Here is a 26,080-nt window from a genome sequence, read left to right on the forward strand (position 1 = left end):
CATCTTCAAACCTGCCAGTCTGGGCCCGGCTGGGGTGAGGGAGTGCCGCGGCATAGGATTAAAAAATGCAATAAAGGTAGCAGCAGATCGCCGCCAGCCTGCTCGACCTCACCCCTCGCGGGCCGGGAAATAAAGTTAGTGCCCGGTGGCCGCGCGGCAGCTGCAATGGCCTGGAGGGGCCCCGCCGAGCTCCCGCCCGTGGCTGCTCAGCCGTGGCAGAGGCGGCCTGGCGCCGCGGAGAGACGCCCGGAGCCGCGAAGCTGGAGAGGAAGCCCCAGGCCAGCGCGTCAGGCCGAGTCCTCCGGCTCCCTCAGCCCGGCAGCGGCGACCCTCACCCCGGGCTGACAGCCACCACCTCCGAACCGCCCTCCCTCCAGGACACGCGTAGGGTCCGCTACCCTAAGCCCTCTCCGGCACCGTCGGCGCCCAGAAGCCGCCTTTACCTGCTCTGTAGCCGCTGCCGCCACCGCGCACTTCGCTCACACGGAGAATCCCCAGTCGACGCTGGGGCTGCTGCTGCTGCCGCCGCCGCCGCCGCCGCGAATTCCCCGCCCCCGCCCCCTCAGGTAACCCAGGAAACCGGGAACACCACCCCCTCCCTCCCTCCAGTCCGGACTCAGACCCACTCTCCTGCGCGTGCGCACTGGGCCCCGCCTCGCGAGTTCCTAGTCCCGCCCAACTCTGGGAGGGCAACGCCGGAGTCGCAGGGGTGACGTATAAAGCCGGCGAGCCAATGGGGAGCGGACGGGGCGGGCCCATCCGCGGGGCCGCGGCTTCGGGGCCCTGGGGGTTCCTCAGCGCAGGGCGGGGCCTGCCCGGCTCCCGCACCTCCTGTCTGTGCTCTGCGTAGTGGGCTGCGTCAGGCCCCGGGGAGAGCTTGCTCCGTTTGAAAAGCATCTAGCACATGCGCAGCGCCCGCTTCCTCCATTCAACACAGAATGTCATCCTGTCCGGTTGTGTAGGTCCAGAGGATGAGGATAGAAGAAATATGGGAAGGAGTCGGGAGAGGCAGAAAGGCTTTATCCACGAGGAACCCCTAGCCTTCCTCCAGGACCTGGAAAAAGCCATATTGTAAGGGTTACCGTAAGCTTCGCTCAACAAATGAGAAGAGGTTTGCAAAGCCACTGTAGAATTAAATTCAGTGCAGAGGTGTTTTTTCCAACATATTTCTGTTCAAGCACAATTGTCTACAGTGCACACTGTCAGCGCTATGTGCCTTAATGTACCAGTCCCTCCAGAAAGTGGGAGCTGTAGATTAAATACGAGGATGTTTTCAGCTGCATCACAGACTGCCAGGCCCAGCACGAAGCTGACTGGCACCCAGAGGTTTGGCATTTCAAGAGCCACTACTCCTCACCTCCTAGTCACTGTGACAGAAATGTCATACTAGGAAAGAGCCTGAACTACACAAATATAGTTTGTATTGTTCAGTAGTTTTCCAAGTCCTACCAAACAATACAAACTGTAAGCAAATCGTCTACAAATTGACAGGAATGGCTATAGAATCAACTCTCGTAATTTTTCACATAGAATTATCAAATAGAAATAATTCAGGAAATTATGTCCCAAGGGTATATACCAAATGTAACTCTCAATTCCTCAAACTCCCATCTGACCCAATGACAAGCAAAGTAAATAGTTGCCCATTGATGTGCTTTATAGGGGCTTTTGGGGAAAATTCCCCACTTTAAAGCGTCACCTCTTTGATGTCCTATATTTAACCATTCATATCTTCATGCCTTTAGGCAAGGTTGCCCACTTCCTCTGGCAGGCAGCCTTTTAAAATGCAAATATTCTGGGTATGGGCAAGTCCCTAACAAGTTAATGAAAAAGATGCCTCAGGGAAATCATCACTCATTTAACAAATATATAATGAGCACTCACAATGTGCTAGGTTCTGTACTGTGCTGGAGATACTTTTCTGCCTGAATTCAAAGAGGAAGAGGAAGCCCAACGACCTGTTTTACAATTTTACCTAAACTGAACCTGCTCTTACTTACACATTAACTTTCATCCACTAATCTTAAAAACAGCCCCCCCCTTTTCTAATGGTTGAAAGAAGTCACAGAAATGTCAAGTAACAAGCCAATTTCTGTTAACCTTGCATAGAAAATAATGGGTGATCATGATTTCATTAAAGCAACAGAGAGACAGACTTTAAACGACAATGGTACACAACTGACCCTCAGAGTATTACTTATAAAAGGCACAAAGTAATGTCATTTGTGACTGTTTTTTTCTCTGTATATCTGAAGCATGAAATATTTTAACCAGTATTTTAACCAAGCTACTGCAGTATTGATTTTGTTCAATAGTATCTGAGAACATCAATATTAAATATACATATTAAATAAAACTTAGTTTAAAAGATTTCAAAGTATGAGCTAAAATAAAATCCTAAGTGAACTGATAGGACCCCTCTCAGCCAAGAAGACCCTAGAAACACCTTAAAACTGAGTTCCCAGCCATGATGGGATGGGAGTGATAAAGCACAATTACAGGGTATAATTTCTCTTCATAAATATTCATGACTCCTACTATAGCTTGTTAAATATGTATATTTGACCACACTTCTGGGTATAAAATCCTGTTGCCTTTTACCTCTTCTTTGATGCACTGCGTGCCTGGCCTTTGGCCCACACTCTGCTTCCCATCCTGTTGGAATGGCTGCCCAACATGTTGCTACCCTTCATGAGAAATAAAGCTCTCCTTTTCCCAAAGTATAAACCTTAATTTTTTTTTTTTAGTTAACAAGAGGAATACAAAAAGTGTGTAATCAAAAACATGCAAAAGAAGAAAAAGTAAAGAAAAATAATAAATACGTAGAAGGAAGCCCTACTTATGTACCTATCACATACTGGAAAACTTCCTAAGTGGGAAATGTCCAGATAATTTGACTCCAAAATTAGATTCTAAAATGATATTATAACATCAAAGTTTAAAAACATGCAGTTAATATAAATGTGCATAATATCACATTTAATTATTGCCCAAAATACCTTAAAAATTATTATTATTATTATTTACTGTTTACCAAATATGCCAAACACATTTCTGCTTTAAAGCCTTTGCACTGGCTAGTCCCTCTGCTTAAAATTCTTTTTCTCTTGACTGTCAGGTGTTCTGCAAGAAAAAGAAAAAAATAAAAAATAAACAAAGGAAAAAAATTTTTAAAAGAAGTAAAAAAAAAAAATAAAAAAATAAAAAAAAAAATTCTTTTTCTCCAGATAGCCACAGGTACAAATCCCTTATCTCCTTCATGTCTTTGCTCAGAGTCCACCTCTCAATGAGGTCTTCCCTTAATACTGCACTTAAACTTAGGCAAGAGGGGCCTATACTCTGCACCTCACACTTAAATGTCCCTGATATCACAAATGTCACCTAAAATAATTTTATTTAAAAACACAGAGGTCCTCTGTCACTTGGGATCTGGTGCTGAGAGATGACATATTGTAACCTATAACTCTAAACGTCATCTCTTTCATAGCACCTGTCATCTTCTAGCATATCACATAATTTACCTATTTATTCTGCTTATTTTTATTGTCACTCCCATTTAGACTATAGGTTCCACAAGGGCAGCAATCTTCGTTCTATTTATGATGTATACCAAGTGCCAGAACAGTGGCACTTAGCAGGCTCTCAGTAAATATTTGGATGAATTTTTGTTTTTTTTTAGACAGACTCTTACTCTGTTGCTAGGGCTAGAGTGCCATGGCTTCAGCCTAGCTCACAGCAACCTCAAATTCTTGGGCCCGAGCATGAGCGCCACCACACCCAGATAATGTTTTCTATTAGTAGTAGAAACGGGGTCTCAGTCTTGCTGAGGCTGGTCTCCAACTCCCAACCTCAAGCGATCCTCCTACAACGGCCTCCCAGAGTATTAGGATAAATGTTTTAATTAATTAAGAAAATTCTGGCCAGGCGTGGTGGCTCACGCCTGTAATCCTAGCACTTTGGGAGGCCGAGGCGGGCGGATTGCTCAAGGTCAGGAGTTCGAAACCAGCCTGAGCGAGACCCTGTCTCTACCAAAAATAGAAATAAATTAATTGACCAACTAAAAATATATATACAAAAAATTAGCCGGGCATGGTGGCGCATGCCTGTAGTCCCAGCTACTCGGGAGGCTGAGGCAGTAGGATCGCTGAGCCCAGGAGATTGAGGTTGCTGTGAGCCAGGCTGACGCCACGGCACTCACTCTAGCCTGGGCAACAAAGTGAGACTCTGTCTTAAAAAAAAAAAAAAAAAGAAAAAGAAAATTCTGTTTAAAATTCAAATAAACATCCAAAGAGTAAGTTAATCATAATTTTGAGATGTAGCTGGACAACTTTAATGCCTTACTGCAATGCACTGGAAAAGAAATGGATCTGTAAAGTGATAGAGGAGTACAAGACTGCAATTTCAGTAAAGTAACGTGGTCAAAATTATACAGATGACTAAAATTATACATTTCACTAAAGACCAAGCAATTACTACATTTAAAAATTATAGACATACAAATTTAATTTTGAAATGCCTGATTCATTAGGATGTATATGAATCTTTTAAGAATGTGCTTCTTAATAGGCACCTGGAAACTTTATTGAAGAGGTCAGTTCATAATTAATGTCTTCATTAAGTTGTCAGCAACATCTCCTTTTTGCAAAACTTATCAAGTTGGGGTTTAGTAAGATTCTTTTATGTAATTTTCTCTACTACATCATGAATAGCATTTTAAATCCCCAAAAGTATCTATACTGAAAAACTCTTAAGTCCTTAGATTAAAAGAAAATTTATAAATGTAGAGGAGGAAAAGTTTCCTCAACTCTTTTAGGGTTCTTGGCTGGGTCTGAAATAAAACTAATAAAGACAGATTAGCAGGAGAAAACACACAAATTTATTTAATCAAAGTTGTTTTTTGTTTTGAGACAGAGTCTCACTCTGTTGCCCGGGCTAGAGTGCCATGGCATCAGTCAGTTGCTGAGCTCACAGCAACCTCAAACTCCTGACCTCAAGCAATCCTCCTGCCTCAGCCTCCCAGGTAGCTGGGACTACAGGCATGTGCCACCATGCCCGGCTAATTTTTTTCTATTTTTAATTGTTTAGCTAATTTATTTCTATTTATAGTAGAGATGGAGGTCTCTCTCTTGCTCTGGCTGGTCTCGAACTCCTGAGCTCAAGGAATCCCCCCCACCTTTGCCTCCCAACGTGCTAAGATTATAGACGTGAGCCACCGCACCTGGCCTCTTTAATCAAAGTTTTATGTGACATAGAAGCCTTTGGAAATGAAGACCCAGAGACCCAGGGAAAACTGTCCATTTTTATGCTTAGGTTTGATAAAGAATGGACAGCCACATAGAAATGTGATTGGACAAAAGAGTATCACCTAATGGTTAGACTGGGCATGGGGAGAAACCCAGCAAGGCCTGTCTGTTCAGGTTCTTTTTCGGCCTCTCTGTGTAGCATTCCTTCTTCCTGGGTAAAGGACAGGACCCCTCTGGAATGAGGGTTTTATGACCTACTCTTAGACAGGGAAGATCAGAGAATTTCTTTTTTTTTTTTTTTTTTTTTTTTTTTTTTTGTTTAGTATACCAGTATAACTAATAGAGAATTTCTTTATGGTCACCTTCTACATAAAAGGTTGGGAAAGGAAGTTAGAGTAATATGTCTAGGTTTTACGGCTTGCTTTGAAGAAGAAGGGTTCTACTTCCTATGGCTTGCCTTGGGGAAGTGGAACTTGAGTTTCTATGGCTGCCTTGTGAGAGAAAGATGAGCAGGAGAAAGGAGGATGGAAGAAGGCCAGATAGATTTTTCTTCTGAGGTGCTTTCAGTTTCCTTCAATTCAAAGTACATAGCGTGCCAAGGCACCATACTTAGGGGTATTGTGTTCTGAATCTCAACATAGAAAAAGATCAATGGCTGGGCGCAGTGGCTCACGCTTGTTGGCTTGTCACTCTGGGAGGCTGAGGCAGGAGGATCTCTTGAGGTCAGGAGTTCGAGACCAGCCTCAGCAAGACTAAGTCCCCATCCCTACTAAAAATAGAAAAAAATTAGCTGGATGTAGTGGTATGCACCTGCAGTCCCAGCTATTCGGGAGGCTGAGGCAGGAAGATTGCTTGAGCCTAGGAGTTTGAGGTTGCTGTGAGCTAGGCTGACTCCATGGCACTCTAGCCCGGGCAACAGAGCAAGACTCTGTCTCAAAAAAAAAAATTAAAAAGTAAATAAAAAAGGTCAAAAAATATTTTATGAGATGACCTTTTCAATCAACTAAAAGTGTAAAACAACTGCAATTTCCTTTCTTTCCTGTGGAAACCTCATGATGATTGTATCTTAGTGTCCTACTTTCATATATAGGAAAGACTGTACTCATGGGCAATAGTGTCATTAACTTTCATGACAGTATTTTCTTCTTAAAATGTTGACCTGTTTTTCTACTTTTACAACAGAAAATATATGCTATAGTAATATATTCAAACACTAGACAAATATACAATAGAAAAAATGAAAGTATTCTGTAATCTCATCCTAAAGATAATCATTAGAATTGAAATACATGCCCACAGATGTTTTAGTACATGCTCACACATAGAGTTGTTATTGTTATTGTTGTGTTAGCACTATCACCATTACTCTCTTGGAAGAAAAAGAGGGATTTGAGTTCATTACTGAGCATAATTCTTAGCCAAGTGATTTACTTGGCATTTCTTGTTTTAATAGCCAATATTTGTCCATCTTAATTCCCAATATATTCCTGTGGCCAACAAGTTTCTGGTTAACTTTCAGCTATAACCTGCATGAGCTGTTTATTTTGGAAGAGCAAACTAAGTCTGTCTAACACAATGGACAGGCTAAGAAGTATAAGGAAATTAACATTAGAAATGCAGGTTTCCTATCCATTCCTATTTATACAGCCAAGAGCCTAGGTCATAGAAGTCCATTAAAAATTACAAGAACTCACTAAAGCTCAAAGAAGCTCATTCAGAAGGAAACTAGAAAAATACAGAGGTAGTCCAAGTTATCAGCAGATTCACAGAACAAAATAGCACTCGACCAGTTCAAAGCAACAGTTGGAAAGGGCTAGGCAGATTTAAAGGAACAGGTAAAGATTTATTTGTGTTTCACTGCCTACTGAAAAAAACTATGCTACATAAAAAAATTCTTAATATGTACACTTTCTTTATTGTTATATACTCACCACAATTTTGAACCATTTCAAAAAAATGTCGAAAACTCTACCTAATACCACGTACCACACAGAATCCACTATAGCAGTAAGGTTGCAAGATTGAGCCATTATTTCAGACTTTCATTCAATATTGGCTATTTTCTGTGTACATGCGCTGTTCGAGGCTTTGGAATCCAAAGGGAGCTGAACGACATTCCAGGTCTGCTGGGACTTCAGACGGGCAAACAAGCAATTACAGAGGAGGGGAATGAGAGTTACGACAGCATCGTGCATGGGAGCAGCGTTGGGGAACATCCAACCCCCATCCCAGGATCAGAACAGGCTATTTGGAAAGGCTAACTCTAGACTTGAGACTTAAAGACTTAGTAGGCTTGGGCAGGCCAATTTTTCCTAAATGCTTTAAGCACCCCTAGTCTAGGATAAAACTGTAAAAATAAGATCAATGTAGTGAGTTTTTACACAAAGCTAATTTTATTTTTAAAAAAATTGTCCTTTATTTTGAAACTATGCCCTTTCTACTTTTTGGCAATTCAGTTGTCCCCAACCTTTTTTGGCACCAGGGACCAGTTTCATGGAAGACAATTTTTCCATGGATGGGGGGTGGGAAGGTGATTTCGGGATGATTCAAGGGCATTACATTCACAGCAGGGTTCGAGCTCCTATAAGAATCTAATGCCACTGCTGATCCGACAGGAGGCAGAGCTCATGCAGTGATGTGAATGATGGGGAGCGGCTGTAAATATAGATGAAGCCTCGCTGGCTGGCCCACCGCTCACCACCCTCTGTGCAGCTGGTTCCTAACAGGCCATAAACTGGTATTGGTCTGTGACTCTGCGGGTCGAGGACCATAGATAACTTTCCTTCTATGATGCAGAAATAACAGCGTGGCATATCTTTAATGGCCTTTCTTGACCAATCGGTTGGCAATAACGAGTTGGTTGGCAACCTGATTGGTCCCCGAAAGGGTTTGTTGTTTTCTTGGCATTGTTGGTATGGCTGTCAGTGTGTGTGGATGGGTGTGTGGATGTCTATGAAATCTATGTGTCCTGAAACCATTGACAGCTGGGCCAGGATGGGCAGCAAGGGTGCTCTAGGCCCAGGCTCCCCCTCGGACCAGCAGCATCGGGATTACTGGGAGCTTGTGAGAAATACAGAATCTCACGCCATGCCCCAGACTTCCTGAGTCAGACTTGGCATTTTGACAAGATCCCTGGGTGATTTGTAAGCACGTTAAAGTTTAAGAAGCACTATTCTAGGGGAGAGAAGGTGGGAGAGATCACAGTGGTTTGAAGATCCTTTCCAAAGCAGAGGGAGTCAGGGCCACAATTCAGGGAAGGTGTGAATGATGCTGGGAAGGCAGGCGGGAAGGAGGATGAAGATGATTTGTATTTTCTCCCTGCTCCAACTGTAGCTGGATAGATAATTGCTCCATATTTCAACCTGGTCATTTTTAACTAAGCCATTTTTCTATATTGCTTGAAATGCCTATTTATTGAAAAACCTCAAAGGCACAAGTTAAATACCTTGGGATAAATATCTTGGGCCTGCTGTGCGGCAATTAGTGAGATGCCGATTAAGCATTTCATAACTATAATAACAGGGTACACTGACTCTCCAGAGTGGCTGGTGGAGAGTCTGTTTTAATAAGGACCAGACGCCGAAGGATAAAGGCTTTCCCTAAGCCAGGGGCTCTTACATGACACTGATGGAAGGAGCCCTGTCCCACACAACTGCCTGGTTGTCTCAGTTAGTCTTCATCTTACACCAGCAGAAGACCTGTGCTAAATGTACAAAAGGCAGTCTTGCCCTTTTGTATTCATAAGTAAGAATTTAAATTAAAATATGCATTTTCTCTTTTATCTACTGAAAGGGAAGAATATCCCAAGGAACTGTGGCAGACAAGCTAAACACAATCTTATATAGACTTCCTTCCCTGCTGCCTACAATATGGCTATCATTATTTTCCAAAAATGTTTGTCTTCTCAAATACGCTTTGAGTTTATTAAGTTGTAGGAACTGTATTTTGGCTTATTGTGTTCCCAAGTACCTCAGATAGTGGCTGCTCAATTAATTTTTTAAATAAGTGAGGAAGACAATGATGCAGAAGAATATAAATAGCTGAATGAATTCTCTATGACCTATAGTCACGTGGCCAACAGTTGTGAGAGGTTATGTGTCTTCTTACACTTCAGAAAATTTTATTTAAATTCTGATTTTTGTGTCTGGCTGATCTAAATATTTGATATCTGAGTGCAGTATGATGTGGTATCCTGTTTGTTAGTAAAGTGCTGGATGGGCTATATATAATCTTAGCACTCTGGGAGGCTAAGGTGGGAGGATTGCTTGAGGTCAGGAGTTTGAGACCAGCCTCAGCAAGAGCGAGACCCTGTCTCTACCAAAAATAGAAAAAATTAGCCAGGCATGGTGGCACATGCCTGTGGTCCCAGCTACTCAGGAGGCTGAGGTAGGAGGATCACTTGAGCCCAGGAGTTTGAGGTTGCTGTGAACTAGGCTGATGCCACGGCACTCTAGCCCAGGCAACAGAGCATGACTCTGTCTCAAAAAATAAAAATTAAAAAAAAAACATAAAGTGCTGGAGTTTGTGTGCGTGGGTTTTGTTTTGTTTTTTTTTTTAGATACAGGGTCTTGCTGTGTTGCCCAGGCTGGCTTCTAACTCTTGGGCTCAAGTGATCCTCCTGACTCAGTCTCCTGAGTAGCTGGGACTATAGGTATGTACCACTGTGCCCACAAGTAAAGTACTGTTTTTTTTTTTTGTTTTTTTTGTTTTTTTTTTTTTTTAGACAGAGTCTCACTTTGTTGCCTAGGCTAGAGTGAGTGCCGTGGCGTCAACCTAGCTCACAGCAACCTCAGACTCCTGGGCTCAAGCGATCCTTCTGTCTCAGCCTCCCAAGTAGCTGGGACTACAGGCATGCGCCACCATGCCCGGCTAATTTTTTCTATATATATTAGTTGGCCAATTAGTTTCTTTCTATTTATAGTAGAGACGGGGTCTCGCTCTTGCTCAGGCTGGTTTTGAACTCCCGACCTCGAGCAATCCGCCCGCCTCGGCCTCCCAGAGAGCTAGGATTACAGGCGTGAGCCACCGCGCCCGGCCCTAAAGTACTGTTTTATGCAAAGAGAAATCAAACTTGTAAAACGTACATAATCATTTCCCTAGCTCACTATGTAAGAAATCAGAATTGAACATTAATATAATGTGGTCTCACCTTAAGTCTAAACTATGTATATGTCTGGAATCCAGATGGTGAGAGTTATAGGGGTCTTGGTGGAGCAGCCCCAGGAATAGGTTCACATCAATGACTGAAGAGCCTTCTTGGGAAGCTCTCATTCAGACCTTCCCTGGTACACAAGCTCAACTAATAATAAAAGTTAGCTTGCAGAAAGGAACAAGCGATTGGATGTGCAGCAGGTTGTCTGCATCCGATTTGCTCCCTACTGCTTCCTAGGTATTTCTAAGTCCTGTCCTGGATAAAAGCATTTGAGATTTAAAACTGAAAGGGCTGTTTTCACTAAAATGTCCATAGGATCCCTGGTCCCAGGCAGCACTGACTTGGTATCCATAGAACCGAGTGGTCGCACCAGAGAAAAGAGTGTGGCCCAGCTCCACGACATGGAGGGGTCGGCCTTACACACCAGCCTTGGCCAAGAGAGGTCACTCACTCCATCAGGTGTGTGCCTGACAGAGCCTTGGATGGAAGCAAAGTGGTTTCTCCCTGCCCAGCTTGTGCTGACAGTAGACCAACGCAGGAAATGTAGGAGTCCATGGGACATAGAATTCATTTTGTAAACAGCTGGGTTTTGGCCAACTTTTGATTTTGTTTTTTCATTAATGCAGTATCCTTTGAGTACAGTTCTGAGACAGTTGTGTCACTTGGTAGTATAGCAGTAGCCCAGGTGGGCCATGTTATTGAAAATAAGATGTACACTCTGTTTAGTACCTGACACTATCCAACATGGAAAAAAGGTCTGAAACACACAGTGATATTGGAACAAATGCAGATATTAGGTTGGAAATGTCTTATCTATGTTATATTTCAGTTCACCGAAATATAACGTAGAGAAGACATGGCAACAGGGTGTTACTAGATTCTGGAACTCTAAGTTGACTCAGATAAGCTGTGTTAAGGCACCTTTGTGAATTGTAAAAGAAATTAAATAAGCAAGACATTGAAAAATGGCTTGGCCTTTTTAATAGTGTAATCTTCTTATATTTTAATATCTAGATGATAGTTGTTCAAAAATCATCATGTCACTTTGCATATGTCAGCGAGGCAGGGTAGCTCAGTCAGTAGAGCTCCAAAGCAACATCCCAGGAGCAGGTGAGCTCAGCCTTCACCTGGATGAGGATTCTCGGGCAGAAGACAGTGTTGGCAAAATGCATCCCTGCCCTGGCCAAGGAGGGAGTGGCTTATGGCAGAGTGGCTGGCCCCGTGGGTGGACTTTGGGGCCAGTATGCAAGCTACCATTGAACTTGGCTTCTCCTGAATTCTAAGTGGTTTGGAGAAGATACACTTCCTTCTAGCCCATCCGTCCCAATCCCCCCAACCCCAACAGACACACTCTCCCTAATCGTCAGATCCCAGCAACCTGAAATAAAAGTAGTGATGATAGCCCTGCTTCCACTATGGCAGCTCCCGCTGCACATGTTCCTCCTCCAGACATTAAAAGCATCAGCCGAGAATTGGAGGTCACCAAATCACAGTAATAGATGACCAGGAAATGTATTGTAAAGCACCATCATAGAACCTCTCGCCCTGCAGGATAACCTCCCCTGATTTGTTTCCTGCTGAACCTGTAATGCCATTTCTGGAACTCAAGCTGCTGACTGATAATTAGGTCTAATAGGAGAGCAAGGGCTTCCTGATGGGTTGCAAACAACACTGTATTTACTGGCAGCTGTGCCCCTGCTAATTGTTGGAAACCTGGCTTTTAACCCTGTCCTTGCCACCCATCACATCAGGCTCAGGCAAGCCAGTGAACTGAGTTTTTCACACATGCACAGCAACTAGGAGGTGAGACTCCTCCCTACCCATGGCTGATTCTTAATGCGGAGAAATGATATTAGAGCCTCCATCACTGGGGAGAATGCATTTACAGGGATGTGATGAATGAAATCTGATCAATTCAAGGCACACATACATACAATAGATGTCTGAAAATAAAAGAAATCTTTGACCACTGGAGACTGATTTTGCAAAAGGAGGAGCATGTGGCAGGAATGGTTGAATGCCGACAATAGTCACCGCAAGCACTGTTGAGTGGCACCCAGCTGCTGCCTGTGTCTACAGACTCCCTAACCAGATGCCTGACAAAACATGTGGAAGACACCATTTAAAGGGAAAGAAAACAGGGAAAAAACATTTCCCTCCAAAAAGATTATCTGTTCTTTTAACACCATTCATTCATTATGCTCATCTTTCCCCCCTCTAATTAGAAATACCATTATCATCTTTATTGCATACTAATTTCCTACTTTTCAGGTTGTTTCTGGGCTCTCCAGAATAGACAGATATAGATCCATAAACTGATAGCCCTGAAAATGCATCTACGTTTTTCAGAAGAAGAAACTGCTGTCTCATGTTTTTCTTAGATTTAACTACATGCACAGCACTCTGCCTTCGATATCTCGTATTTACAAGAGAGGGGTTAAATCACCTGAATTCTGTAATTGTTCCAAACATGTTTTCTTTTTACTGACCACTTTCTCAGTTTCAGTGAGTAAAGAGAAAGGAATGAAGAAGAAAGACTATATCCCATTCAATATTAATTTCTCTGTTTATGTGAAAAAAATATATCAGTAGGCTTGCCTTATACTGTCTTCTCCTGTGGAGAATCAATAGCATCGACACTCTGAAAACATGGAAGAGAAAAAGGTAGGTTGTAAGATCTACAGGTAAGTTAATTGGCCAGTTCTTCTAAGTCAAGAAAGCTGTGTTGATTTATTACTCATTAAAAGTGTCATAATTTGGCAACATCATAGCAGTGACTATGAACATATCTATGCTGTACCTAATGTGTATTGCAAGCCAGAAATAACCATGGGAAGTCAGTTGGAGTATTTATTCTGATACTCTAACCCTGTGGTCCCCAAACCCTGGGCTGTGGCCTGTTAGGAAATGTGCAGCACTGCCTGAGCTCCGCACCCCATGACACCCACCCATCCCTAGTCCATGGAAAAATTGTCTTCCATGAAACCAGTCCCTGGTGCCAAAAAGGTTGGGGACCGCTGCTCTAACCGGTACTGCCTGGATGGAATACACACTTACCAAATACGATGTACTGTTTTCACCAAGAGTATTTTTTCTATTAATACTCTTGACACAGAGCTTTCTTTGTGTTTCCATTCCTTTTTTTTTTTTTTTTTTTTTTTTTTTTTTTTTGAGACAGAGTCTCACTCTGTTGCCCAGGCTAGAGTGCCGTGGCATCAGCCTAGCAACCTTAAACTCCTGGGCTCAAGCAATCCTGCTGCCTCAGCCTCCCGAGTAGCTGGGACTACAGGCATGCGCCACCATGCCCGGCTAATTTTTTTCTATATATATTAGTTGTCCAATTAATTTCTTTCTATTTATAGTAGAGATGGGCTCTCGCTCTTGCTCAGGCTGGTTTCAAACTCCTGACCTCAAACAATCTGCCTGCCTCGGCCTCCCAGAGTGTTAGGATTACAGGCATGAGCCACCGCATCTGGTCTGCATTCCTTCTTGATGGAAAACTATCTCCTCAACTGCCATGTTTTAAATCCCAATGGCACCATGCTTATCACCCTTAAATGATGGGTCCCAGGAATTCTACTTTCTCCTCAAAGATTTTTTTCTTTTCTTTCTTTTTCTTTCTTTCTTTTTTTTTTTAGAAACAGGATCTTGCTCTATTGCCTAAGCTGGAGAGCAGTGGCCTGATCATAGCTCACTGCAGCCTCGAACTTCTGGGCTCAAGTGATCCTTCTGCCTCAGCCTCCCAAATAGCTGGGACTACATTGCATGTGCCACCACACCTAGCTAATTTTTCTCCTTTTCTTTTTGTAGAGATAATGTCTTGCTATGTTGCCCAGGCTGGTCTCAAACTCCTGGCCTCAAGCAATCATCCTGCCTTGGCCTCCCAAAGTGCTGGGACTATAGGCCTTTCTCAAAGATTTTTCATACCCAAGTGGAAATGAGCAAGTATCGCTGTATTTTGTCCTTCAAAGATTCCATTTAGGCCGGGCGCGGTGGCTCACGCCTGTAATCCTAGCACTTTGGGAGGCCGAGGCGGGCGGATCGCTCAAGGTCAGGAGTTCGAAACCAGCCTGAGCGAGACCCCGTCTCTACCAAAAATAGAAAGAAATTAATTGACCAACTAAAAATATATATACAAAAAATTAGCCGGGCATGGTGGCGCATGCCTGTAGTCCCAGCTACTCGGGAGGCTGAGGCAGTAGGATCACTGAGCCCAGGAGATTGAGGTTGCTGTGAGCCAGGCTGATGCCACGGCACTCACTCTAGCCTGGGCAACAAAGTGAGACTCTGTCTCAAAAAAAAAAAAAAAAAAAAAAGATTCCATTTAGCTTCCTTTGAGAGAGGTCTATGAAGCCAATTTACTACCATCCAGGTATGCTATAAAAGCACCCCAGCATTGCATGTGGTGCTGGCCAATACGATAATTCAGATGACCCCCTTTTTTTGAGGCCACCAGAATACTTTCCTTTGGATTGCTTTATTATCACAAATGTAAAGGGGGGCTTGTTATTTTACTGAGGATAAAATTAGCCTAAAGAGAATTAAGTAACTTACTCTAAGTAATGGGCAGGGCAGAGCTGGAACTAGAGTTTCCTGTTTCCAAATTCCCAAGCAAGTCATAACAAAGTGATAGGTACAAAATTCACTAACTGGATTTCTTGAAAGGATTTTCTTCTTGGAAGCATTTTGTCAGAGTCTAATTTTAGATTTCAAGTGTTATTTGCACTTGTCACGTTTTAACAGGTTTGCAATTTCTATGTGAAAAACATACTTTTACTCCAGGAAAGAGTCACATGTTCTTTGCAGAGTCTTTGTTATGCTTTAATTATCTAGATTTACTCAAAGGGAATTTGTATATAGCTGCATTACTACATTGAAGATGCACATTAACATGCACAATTAGCCTTGAGGAAAAAGAATTAGGAGTTAGAATTACCATGCGATCCTGCAATTCCACTTCTTGGTATACACCAAAAAGAGTGACAGCAGGATCTCAAAGGGATATTTGTGAACCCATGTTCATGGCAGCATTATTCACAGTAGCCAAAGGTGGAAGCAACTCAAGTGTCCATCAATGGATGAACAGATAAGGAAAATGTGTTATATACATACAATGGAACATTATTCAGCCATAAAAAAGAAAGAAATTCTGACATATACTACAACGTGGATGAAACTTGAGGACAATATACTAAGTGAAAAAAGTCTGTCACAAAAGGACAAACACTACATGATTTCACTTACATGAGGTACCAAGAGTAGTCAAATTCACAGAGACAGAAAAGAGAATGGTGGTTGCCAGGGGACCGCAGGAATGGGGCAAATAAAGGATTTCAGTTGGGGAAGTTAATGAAGTTCTGGAAATAAATAGTGGCAATGTTTGCACAATCCTGTGAATGTTCTTAATACCACCGAACTGTACACTCAAAAATGGTTAAAATGGTAAATTTTATGTTATTGTATATTTAACACCCCACACACACCTACACACACACACACACACACACAAGAGTAGGAGGCAGAACAATTACAAATCACAGAGGAGGCAGCTTTGTCTTAAAAGATGAGGGAGGGTTTGGCAGGCAGGACAAGAGAAAAAGATATTCTGGGCTGGGGGAAGAGCATAAGGAGGTAAGAAGGCAATTCCAAGGTCATATTAAAGGAACAGGAAGTAACTGGGGTGAATACAGCCCTGGACACTTGCAAGTAAGTGACAGGAGAGGAAGCTGCAGTGGCAGAGGGAGCAGATCTTGAAAGCTCTTGTGTGCCTATGTAGTTGTAGGCGTGGGGCGGGCATTGGAGTCCTTTAAGCTGGACATCAGACCAAGCTTGCATTTTAGAAAGATAATGTGTACTGAGTAGAAAACCAGGGGTAAAAATAAAAACAAATAGAAAGATAATGTGGGGAGTTGCATGAAGGATGGATTGGAGGGAAGACCGACTAGAGGAAGAGACAATGGTGGTGAGACCCCTGCAACAGCCCGAGAGGGAGATGACCAGGATGGGAGCTGAGAGGGTGTGGGAATAGAGAGGTGTGTTTAGGAGGATGCAGGAACCCATGAGAGGGGGAATGGAAGACAGCTCCCAAGCTACTGGCTTGGCTTCTGAGTGGATGGAGTTGTTTTTTCATCCACTCCTGCCCTTCTCCTTCCCCGCCCCACATGCTCTACAGGTTTCGGCTGCTCACAGAACGATTGCTCAAGGCCCCTCCCAACCTTGGCCCTTCTTGAGCTTGTTCTTACCTCCCAATGGCTAAACTCCTGATCTCCATGCTATCCTATGCAATGGGCATTCCAGCTCCTCCTAGCTTTCCCTTGAATTTCATTCTCAGTGTATCCTTCCCTCTACTTCTCTAGCCATGGAATGCCTTATTTATCCCTTCATAGTTCCCCACTCCAATCCTTAGTTCTGTTCTGCCTCCCTCTTCCTCATAAGCCTGTCTCTAGTTTCCAAGATGTGAGGAAGGAGAGATTTGCAATGTCCTTAGCACGGATCAGCAGTATAAAGGAGGCTGGAGGGTTAGAGGGCCAGCGGTGAGGGGTGAGGAGGGGAGAAAGAACAGAAAGAACGAGTGCATCCTGGATATGCTCGGTTCAATGTGTCCCATCTAACTACATCCCACATCATCCCATCTGCTCCCATTTATTGAATGAGTCTTTATAACTGCGTCATGCCCCAGACGGTCGCAATTTGCTGGCACCCGAGAATCAGAGTTGGAATCTCTGCAATGAAGGTCTTTGGCTATTCCACTTTGGAGAGTATCTTTAGTTTCTTTCCACAAATACCCTCCCCAAAGGTTTCTCTGCAGCACTTGGCCACTCTCTGAGCAAGCAGTCTGCAGGAGCCAGCTCCGGAGGGCACCGGGGCTGACAGGAATCCACCCACCAGTCACCTTTCTCTGTGGCACTGAAGCTCTCAGCCTGAACCCAGCCTGAACCCATCCTGCCCACCTGCCCATGCTCGTGGCTGGCACTTGGAAGTCTCAAAAACACTTTAACCTACCTGCACCTTCTTCAGGTGAGCAAGGAACTCTTTCCTTTGGTGGTCACTTTGTAGACATCTTCACTGCAGGCTAATTAGCAACCATCTACCCAGTTAGCTGCAGTGAAGCTGGTCTCCTCCATGCTGTTCAGCAAACTGGGTCTTCTGTTTGCAATTGAAGTCTGGCTTCTGTTCAGCTGACTTAGGGCAGGATCATTCTCCTGGCATTGTAAGAACACACACAGTTGAGTCAAACAGCTGGAAACCCCATTAGATGACAAGGACAAATACTGCTGCACTCTCTGATGTCACCCAAGGAAAACACAGGAGCAGGTGGTGAGGTGTCATGCAGTGCATGACAGAATACAACTTCCCCGTGCAAGAACGGACAAGCTCCCTAAAGAGGCCAATGCACCAAATACTCTGGCACAACAGCTGTTCTTCTCAAAGCCAAATTTTCATCGGGAATGGTTTCTTATTAAGCCCTTATCCTGCTTTTTCATTCCATAACAGGGCTAGGAAACCTCTGTGTCACCGGGAAGGCAAGTAGACCTCTCTGCTCTGGCTCTTTGGCAGGTGGCCATGCTTGTATCACATGGGGAATTTGGCAAATCAAGTCCAATTCTTTTGCAGTATAGTTGCAGCAAGGATTTCCAGTTAGTGATTTCATGGTGGCTCCTATGAGTCATAGCTGCCTGATTCTTCTGCAGAGGGGGCGGGCCTAAGTTTGTCCCTGGGTGGATTATCATTGCTCTTGGCTTGAGAAGTCTGCAGTCCTTCCAGGACATAGAATGTGAGTCCTGACTCTTGCCACTGCCCCTAGCCATCTGGTGGCAACCTTTCACCAAATTCAGGGTGTCTGGTTTTTTTTGTCCTTCCTTTGTCCTAAAATCTGCCTATCTCCCTTTTCTCCCTGCTATTGTTACTTCTAAAATTTTTTGATTAAAACTACTATCATCTGTTTAATCTCATGCCTATTATGGATTTCCAAAGTAATATTTTCATTTATAAATTCTTACACATATACATGTATGTACAAAAGCAATAAATCGATATCTTTTACTGAGCAATTATGCCAGGTCCTGAGCTAGCACTTTACCAATAGTATTGTATTTAATCCTCACAACAATTAATCCTATCTACTGTAGCTATTTTTATTCCCATTTTTCAGATGAGGAATCTGAGACTTGCCTAATGTCTCACTGCTTTTAAATGGTGGTTCCAGTGCTTGAACCCAGGCCTGTTTAACTTTCAATTCCATGCTTCTAACTACTTAACTAGACTGCTCTTGTGTGTGTGTTCCATACATACATGTATGTGTATATATATGCATACCTATATATACAGACTACATAATGGTTATACAATAAACATTTGTTGAATGCCTATAATATATTTTGTGTATTTGCTCAGAACTACCAGGGTTATTACTCCATTTTAAAATTGATGCTGATCATAATATATTCTGGACACAGATTATAGCTAAAATGATTAACATCAGAACATCATGGTGGAATGTAGAACAATGACTATTAAAGTGGATGCTTATAATAGATATTACTACATTACTTACCATTCTCAATTTCTACGCCTGGCTGAACCCTAAAGCAACTGGCACAGTCTTTATAATTAGTTTCTCAGCAAATAGTTGTAAATGTATTCTAGTATATTATGTGCCATGTAGGTATTAGGTCCTCGATAAATAGTTATTGCAATTCTTGTCTGTCACTGTTTGGGCCACGTCTATGAATTTCCCCAGCTGCTCTCAGTGAAATGAATGTGGATTTACCATCCTGATATCAGTGTATTTACCATCCTGATATCAGCTCTGGTTTAACTCAGTGGCACACACCCAGCAGAGACGTAAGGTCAAAGGAACTGAGAGAAAGTTATTTTATCTACCCAACATGAAAACTGGCTGAATGCTGTGAGTAATAAAGTCACTCTCAATGCATACCTTTAGGAGGGGAAGAAAAGCCTTCTTAACTCTGAACTGTTTGTTAGCTCTGTTTCACACTGTAACACGCAAAACCCCCGGCAGTGTTTAAAATAGAGGTGAAGACCTCACCCCTCTAAGTGTTACTTGCATCTGTCATGCCACTTTCTGCCTCATTTAATCCTACCGATATCAGGTCACCTGTCGCAACATCATGTACTGAATTATAATAATATTTTCTTCCCAAAGGCTTTTGTTTTGTTTTGTTTTGAGACAGAGTCTCACTCTGTTGCCTGGGCTAGAGTGCCATGGCGTCAGCCTAGCTCACAGCAACCTCAAACTCCTGGGCTCAGGTGATCCTACTGCCTCAGCCTCCCAAGTAGCTGGTACTACAGGCATGTACCACTATGCCCGGCTAATTTTTTCTATATATTTTAAGTTGTCCAGCTAATTTCTTTCGATTTTTTAGTAGAGACGGGGTCTTGCTCTTGCTCAGGCTGGTCTGGAATGCCTGAGCTCAAATGATCCACCTGCCTTGGCCTCCCAGAGTGCTAGGATTACAGGCATGAGCCACCGTGCCCGGCCCCAAAGGCTTTTTAGAAGAAAATACACTTGGCCCTATTATGAACTTAGAGGCCCTTGCTACTGAGCCAGATGCAAATGATTCATTAGGAAGATAGAATACTTTTATGGGTGGCTGTCATTTAGTTAAACATTCATCTGATGCACACAGTGATACCAATTGGCTTGAAAAAGTTGATGCAGATTATAAAAAACTGGGTAATTTAAGATTAAAAATATAGTAAGGGCTCTGTAAATGGTAATTTAAGATTAAAAATATAGTAAGGGCTCTGTAAATGGCAAATATAACCCATTACCTGACATGAGCTAATTATTATCATTGGGCTCTGAATTTGTACTAAATTACTGGTAATCACGGCAAAAAGAAAAATGAAATGGACAGTAGAGGTTGGACTCCCTGCTCAAGAACATGTTTTTATCTTTTTTAAAAATTTAAATTATAAACATCTTTTCATGTTTATATGTTTTGTAGGCCTCTGATGGAAGAAAATGTTTTTATCTTTTATCTGATAAAGAAACAGTCATAAATTTATCCAAATATTACTTGGCATTAAATTCAATGAAGAATAAACCACTTGTCTCCTAAAGAGTCACTGTATTCCTTTAAAAATATCAACAGGAAAACATAATAACTCATTGAATATTATAGCTTATCTATAGATTCACTGCTATTCACTGCTAGTAAAGAAGAGAGAATGGCAAATTAAAAATAGGACTGAAGTTACAGGGAGGCATGAAGTACAGGTCAACTTTAAGTGGTTGTCCTTCCTAAGGCTTCACTGTTTGTCCAGGCTGTTTGGCAGAGTTGAGAAATCAGTATAATATGAAAGAAAGGAGTTACATCCAAGCTGAGGTGGTATGTACTGCACTGCACTAATTTACAGAGAGGTCTAAAAAACTCAACCTCTTAAAACCCCTCAATCATTCCTAGGGAACGTTGACAAGCTGAGATCGGAGTTGGGAAACAGAATACACAGGATGACAGAATCAGGGCCCAGAAAAATCCTGAAGGGTTAAAGAGATGGCATGATTATAACAAGATGACATTTAACAGAGATCTATGTCTAGCCCTGTGGGGTGAGTCCAGAAAGTCAACAGTTTGAGTGAAGAATGGGAGAAAGATGTTTTGCAACACTTATAAGAATAACTGTTCAGGGTTTCAGTGCAAAGCAAGCTCAGTATGAAGCCATATAGTGATTGTTGTAGCCCTTCACCCACTCTTTTCCTACCTGTCAAAAAGTAGAAGAAACAATGGGGTTGGTTGGTTTATGCTCGGGGCAAATCCTCCAGAGTGGTTGGGGCTGTTGTTGCTGTCCAGTGAGTACCTTTGCAAGGAAACTCGCTTTCCATCTAACCCCAGGCTTTACCAGCCACAGCTGTCTCACTGGGGCCTGACTCACATCTCTCTGTTCCTGGCTCTGCCCAAGCAGTGATTCGGTATCCTGCTTTAGAATAAAGGAGGCTGTACACTTTCTCTAGGGCCAGGCATCCTCAAACTCCGGCCCGCAGGCCACATGCGGGTGTTTCTGCCCGTTTGGTTTTTTTTTTACTTCAAAATAAGATATGTGCAGTGTGCATAGTAATTTGTTCACAGTTTTTTAAAAACTATAATCCTGCTCTCCAACGGTCTGAGGGACACTGAACTGGCCCCGTTTAAAAAGTTTGAGGACCCCTGCTCTAGGCCAAGCTGCTTGGGTTTTACTGGAGGTGTTTCCATCCGCTTAGGACACCACTCTTTTAAGTATTGTACAGAAACAAACTCAGAGCATGCATAGGATAAGGCATCTTAAAACTGTGTCATAGAAGGAACAGTTAAAAAAAAAAAAAAAAGGCAGAAAGCTTTCCCTACAAGAAAAGATGATGGAGGGAGACAAGAAAGCTGTCTTTGAGGTCTGAGGGCTGTCAGCTTGTCTGATTGGCCACAGAGGTAAGTCCTACACAGGGAGACTTTCTCTGGGGTGTCTCAGCACGTGGAGAAAAGGCACACATTGCTAACACAGGTGCTGCAGGTGCCGGAAGGGTAGTTGTGCTGGATTAACTTTCAGATTCCAGCAACCTACTAACCTTGAGGTTCTGACAAATGTCTTTCTAAGTAATCTTGATTCTTGGAACTACCATCCCTCCTCCCTGCCCATCTCCCACACCCCAGAATCCTTTCTTGCTATAAAAAAGGGGCACCCGTTTGGTCGTTCATTAAAAAGTTAAACATAGAATTACAATATGATCTGGCGATTCCTGTTCTGGGTATATACCCCAAATAATTGAAAACAGGATCTCAAACAGATGTGTACACCAATGTTCACAGCAGCATTAATCACAATAGTCAAAAGGTAGCGGCAACCCAAGTGTCCATGGATAGATGAATAGATATGCAGCGTGTGGTATATCCATGCAATGGAATATTATCTAGCCTTACAAAGGAAGGAAATTCTGACACATGCTACAACATGGATGAATCTCAAAGTGAAACAAGCCAATCACTAAAGGACAAATACTGTATGATTCCACTATACGAGGTACCTAGAGGAGTCAAATTCATAGAGACAGAAAGTAGAATGGTGGTGGCCAGGAAATCGGGGATGGAGAATGAGGAGTTGCTGTTTAATGGGTTCAGGGTTTCAGCGTGGGCAGATGAAAAAGTTCTGGAGAGGGGTGGTTGTGATGGTTGTGCAACATTGTGAATGAACTTAAGGCCATTGAACTGTACACTTAAAATGGTTAAATTTTTTAAAAGGCGGGCTAGGGGAGAGGTTGCTTGTTGCTCAGTGTCCAAGGATGAAAGCTGACTGCAGCCATTGTCCCAGGTGAGCTCTGGCCAGTAAGTAGAGTGGAGTGCTGAGTGTTTGGTTCAGCCATGGGGATGGAAAATTCTCCCAGGCCCCTGGACTGTGCAGGCTCTCAAAAGAACTAGACAGAGAGCTCTCTCTCTCTCTTGGCATCTTGGCCAATGCAACCCTGCACCCCTGCTTTGTGCTTGGAGCCCTCCATGCTATTATTCCATCTTCTCATCCCTGCTAAATCTTTGCCCTAAAAAATGCAGCTCCCTCCATCTCAGCAAATGCTCTGATCCTGACCCCCGCCACCCTAACCTTAGAGCTGCTGGGGGAGCTGCCCATCCATTCAGCTTGTTTTGTTTCTTCCTTCATACTGGACACACTTTCATCCTGCATGTTCCATGCTGGGCAAAGCGGAGTCCACTGTTGGAGACACATACATAAACAATAGTTACAATACAGTGTGTCAAGTTCTGTAATACAGGTCATGACTATACAAAGAAGATTGCGATTTCTTGTTAAGATGGGAACCAGACAAGCCCAAACAAGCCCAAAGGAGCTATTTTTTAAAATTCTGTATTGTGAAATACTATATATGCAATTAATAAAAATAGCTAACATTTATTGAGCACTATTCCTGTTGCTTTACATGACTTAATCCATGTAAGCCTCAGAGTAAACCCAAGAGGTAGGTACCGCCCTTATCCCTATTTTTGAGATGAAAGTTAGGCTCAAGAGATGAAGCACACAGCTGGGGAGGGCTCAAGCTAGAATTTGAATCTGGATTGCTTGACTTGTCTCCGGAGCCTCCTTCATAATTGCTACAGTATAAAGTTCTCTCCTATAATGGCCAGAGAGTAATGTAATGAATTTTCTGTTCTGGCCAGAAAGTTTCACGAAATCGTAATATTTGCCATCATTTCTTCAGACTTTGGGAAGGCATAAAACGGCGTGGCTGTTCTAAATGCAACGTGGTATCTTGGATTGAATCCTGAAACAAAAAAAGGGCATTTGTGGAAAAACTGGTGAAGTCCAAATAAAGTCTAATGTTTAGTTCTACCAGTGTTAATTTCTCAGTTTTGATAGATGTCCTACGGCTTTGTAATATGTCGACATTAGGGGAAACTGGGTGAAGGGACATGGGAACTCTCTGGACTGTATGTGCGATTTTTCTGTAAACCCAAAATCATTCCAAAATAAGGACTTTATTAAACATGGCCGGGCACAGCGGCACATGCCTATAGTTCCAGTTGCTCAGGAGGTTGAGGCAGGAGGAATGTCTGAGCCCAGGAGTTCAAGACCATAGTGTGCAATGATCCTGCCTGTGAATAGCCACTGCACTCTGGCCTGGGCAACAGAGCGAGACTCTATCTCTTTAAAAAAAAAAAAAAAAAATTCCAAACAACAGCTGTTGGGGATCAGAAACCTTATCAGTGGCCCCTCCCTAGAGGTAATTATTATCCTGGCCTTTAGGCATTCCTCAAGGCCTTTAGACCTCAGGGAAAGGGCAGGTGTGTGGGTCCTCCTCTTTCAGGCAGGGGCACAGCTACGAGCCCCTCCCCCAAGCAACCCACTTTCACTCTCACCAGCCACCCGGCCCACAGGCTTGGGACAACTACTGACCCCACAAAGGAGGCCAGGCCCTCCCTGCAGCCCCTTTCACTCAACCTTCCCTGGACTGTGCAACACCCACCCACCTGCAGACAGCTGGCACTGCGTTTCTCTGTGCTTGAGGACAAAAGAAGACCTCTGCCAGTTGTCAGTCTTTGTTACAGTCTAGGTCAGCAGATGAGAATCCCAGGGCTCGGCCAGTTTCTGTGGAAGAGATAATATTCACGCCATATGGCATGTTCTAAGAGGTGGAGTTCCCACTGCAAGCTGGGAAAGCTCTCTGTTTACTCAGCACTCAAGCTGTGTACCCAGGCCACAGCCCTACCCTACAGGGCCCAGCCTGGGACCGGGGATGGTCCAGAGCTCTGGGGCTCCAGGTACTTCCCAGTGTCTAACGGTCATTAGAATGGTGACAGTTCCAAGATCTTATTTATCTGTTTTATTTAAATATTTGTTTCCCCCATTGTCTGTTTATAAAGGTAACTGTGAGGATAGAAGTTCACAGAGGAGCTCAAAGAGGAGGCCTAGAAAGTCCCTGGGCGCGTGAAGTGGGGAGACCTGGTACCTGGTCAAGGCCATGCAAGGCCATGACCTGAGGCAGACCCTAGACCCCAGGGCGAAGAGAGAAGAGGCAGAGCCTGGCCAAGGTCTCTGGGAAAATAAACAGGCTTATCTGTGGTCCTTTGACCTCCAGGAGCTGTTCTTTTGTAGGGAAAAACAGACCCTCTAGTTTTGTGATTCCTGACAGGTGACCAGGGGAAAAGCAAAGCCCAGCTTCCTGGGGAAATGGTCTCAGTGCCAGGAATGCTAGATCCACAGGTAGAAAGACTCCAAATGCAAACTACTTTGTGCTTTTCTAAAATTACCCAAAAAGGAATATCCACAGAAGAGGAAATAGGAACAGGGAAGAAGAGGAAGAGTTTAGACAAAGACCTCACTTCACCTTTTGAAATCTCACAACTCTCACCTATAAGGCAAAAAGATACTCCTGTTAGTGCTTAAGGAAATATTTGAGGTGACAAGTTCTTGTTTTCTCTACTAACTCACCTAATTTCTTTTGACATTTCTTTGAAGTGTACTGGATTGTGAAATCAGTTTCCTAACACACCGAATCATAATGTTTTAGAGAAGAATCATTACAAACCTTATAGTAAGTACAATATCATGATTTTATAATAATATAAAGCTAAGTCATGCAGCTCTACTTTCTTTTTTTTTTTTTTTTTTTTTTTTTTTTTTTTTTTTTTTTGAGACAGAGTCTTGCTTTGTTGCCCAGGCTAGAGTGAGTGCCGTGGCGTCCTAGCTCACAGCAACCTCAAACTCCTGGGCTCAAGTGATCCTTCTGCCTCAGCCTCCCGGGTAGCTGGGACTACAGGCATGCGCCACCATGCCCGGCTAATTTTTTTATATATATATCAGTTGGCCAATTAATTTCTTTCTATTTTTATAGTAGAGACGGGGTCTCGCTCAGGCTGGTTTTGAACTCCTGACCTTGAGCAATCCGCCCGCCTCGGCCTCCCAAGAGCTAGGATTACAGGCGTGAGCCACAGCGCCCGGCCTCTACTTTCTTGAAACAAAGCAAAACACAAAAACCTTTCACAGTTTTAATAACAATTAGGAACATCCTTGTTTATGTTTCCAAGTAGAAAAAAGTTTCTCACTTTATGCAGCAAGGTGTGGAGTAGGAGTCAGAAGACATGAATTTTGCCCGAGGTCTGCTGAAACCTTCTAGTTGACAGTGGGCTTCAATTTCCTCACCTGTGGATGAGAAGTGACACTCCTTCATATGACAGCTAAGAGG

At 43.1% G+C, this 26,080-nt stretch overlaps 1 protein-coding gene across 5 annotated transcripts in view; it reads right to left on the reverse strand.

Moving 5' to 3' along the window:
- Window positions 1-26,080, reverse strand: part of LYST (lysosomal trafficking regulator) — a 408,790-nt gene that overhangs the window by 187,852 nt on the left and 194,858 nt on the right. For 2 of the 5 annotated variants that reach the window (XM_075995490.1, XM_012738282.3), the window contains exon 1: window positions 444-571. The exons of 1 other annotated variant lie outside the window; for it this stretch is intronic. The gene's annotated coding sequence lies outside the window, so the exon portion shown is untranslated. Of the gene's footprint in view, window positions 1-443; window positions 572-17,397; window positions 17,700-26,080 lie in introns of those variants that run through there. 2 more of the 5 variants (XM_075995488.1, XM_012738284.3) reach the window with 2 other exon arrangements.

The sequence above is a fragment of the Microcebus murinus genome, chromosome 19 (assembly GCF_040939455.1).
Source record: "Microcebus murinus isolate Inina chromosome 19, M.murinus_Inina_mat1.0, whole genome shotgun sequence".
NCBI classification, from domain to species: domain Eukaryota; kingdom Metazoa; phylum Chordata; class Mammalia; order Primates; family Cheirogaleidae; genus Microcebus; species Microcebus murinus.